General features: G+C 43.0%; 1 pseudogene; it reads left to right on the top strand.

Annotated features, from left to right (window-relative positions):
- The first annotated feature begins 302 nt into the window (after positions 1-302).
- Positions 303-1,165, top strand: LOC140634487 (large ribosomal subunit protein uL1 pseudogene; annotated as a pseudogene).
- The last annotated feature ends 318 nt before the right edge of the window (positions 1,166-1,483 follow it).

The following is a 1,483-nucleotide window of genomic DNA, read 5'->3' as shown; positions in this document are numbered from 1 at the left end:
ACTATCATAAATAAATAAAATTTAAAAAAAAATTTCTTTAAAACTACAGTCAGATCTCAACATGCCCTGGGGCATCAGTTATAGAGTAAAACCATGAAAGAAGGGGCACATGCAAAGAACACAAGATTTTGCTAAATTATGTCAGCAAAACTTGAGGAACATATGTGAGAAGATCATAGATTATATAGAGAGTAATATAGTTCTGAATGAAGCTGAATTTAGTGATACAACTTTATTTACCAGAGATTCTATAATCAATGGACTCACAACTCTCTTTTCTAATTATTGCGGCGCATGGCACCATGAGCAGCAAAGTCTCCCACAACAACCCGTACAAGATGGTGTGAGAAGTCTTGCATGGGAACCAGAGCAAGCACCCAAAGTTTTTGGAGAGAACCTGCAGATTGGCTTGAAGAACTCTGACTTTCAGAAGGAGAAATGCTTCCTGGGCACCATCAGGCTTAAGTCCACTCCCCACCTCAAGTTCTCCATATGTGTTTTGGGGCACCAGCAGCTCTGCGATGAGGCCAAGGCTGTGGCTATTTCCCGTATGGATGTTGAGGTACTGAAGAAACTCAACAAGAATAAAAAATTAGTCAAGAGGGAGGTCTGAGTGGCTCAGCGGTTGAGTGTATCCTTCCACTCAGGGCGTGCTCAGAGTCCTAGGATTGAGTCCTGCATTGGGCTCCCTGTGAAAAGCCTGCTTCTCCCTCTGCCTGTGTCTCTGCCTCTCTCTGTGTGTCTCTCATGAATAAATAGGTAAAATCTTCAAAAAAAAAAAAAAAAAGTCAAGAAGCTGGCCAAAAAGAATGATGTCTTTTTGGCTTCAGAATCTCTGATCTAGAAAATCCTATGAATTCTGGGCCCAGGCCTGACTAAGGCTGACAAGTTCCCTTCCTTGCTGACCCACAATGAGAGCATGGTGGCCAAAGTGGATGAAGTGAAGTCCATGATCAAATTCCAGATGAAGAAGGTGATGTGTCTGGCCTTGGCCACTGGCCACGTAAAGATGACAGATGATGAGCTCGTGTACAACATCCACTTAGCTATTAATTTCCTGGTGTCATTGCTCAAGAAAAATTGGCAGAATGTCCAGGCTTTATGCATCAAGAGCTCTATGGGCAACCCCAGCACCTGTACTAAGGCACAGTTTAAAAAACCCTAGTGCTACCATTACCTGTCTGCCTGTGACTAGGGAGAGGGACGTGTTTTGTGAGCTGACATTGTGAACACATAGCACTGTGCTAATGACTGCAATTTCTGGCACTTAATGATGGGTAGTCATTTTTTCCACACCACAGACCAAGATATGCATTCTATCTACCTCCAAAACCGTAAATCTTATTCAGATCTCTTGAGTACTTAAAACACATGACAGTAGGTCCTCTAACCAGGACTGAATCTTCTGCTCCTGAGAGGAGCAGATATAGGCTAGCATTCCAGCCTATACTGCTCCCACTGGTTATTAATAGGAAGAGGAGTA

The sequence above is a fragment of the Canis lupus genome, chromosome 5, assembly GCF_048164855.1.
Source record: "Canis lupus baileyi chromosome 5, mCanLup2.hap1, whole genome shotgun sequence".
In the NCBI taxonomy this organism is placed as follows: Eukaryota; Metazoa; Chordata; class Mammalia; order Carnivora; family Canidae; genus Canis; species Canis lupus.
This window is presented reverse-complemented; position numbering and strand designations above follow the sequence as displayed.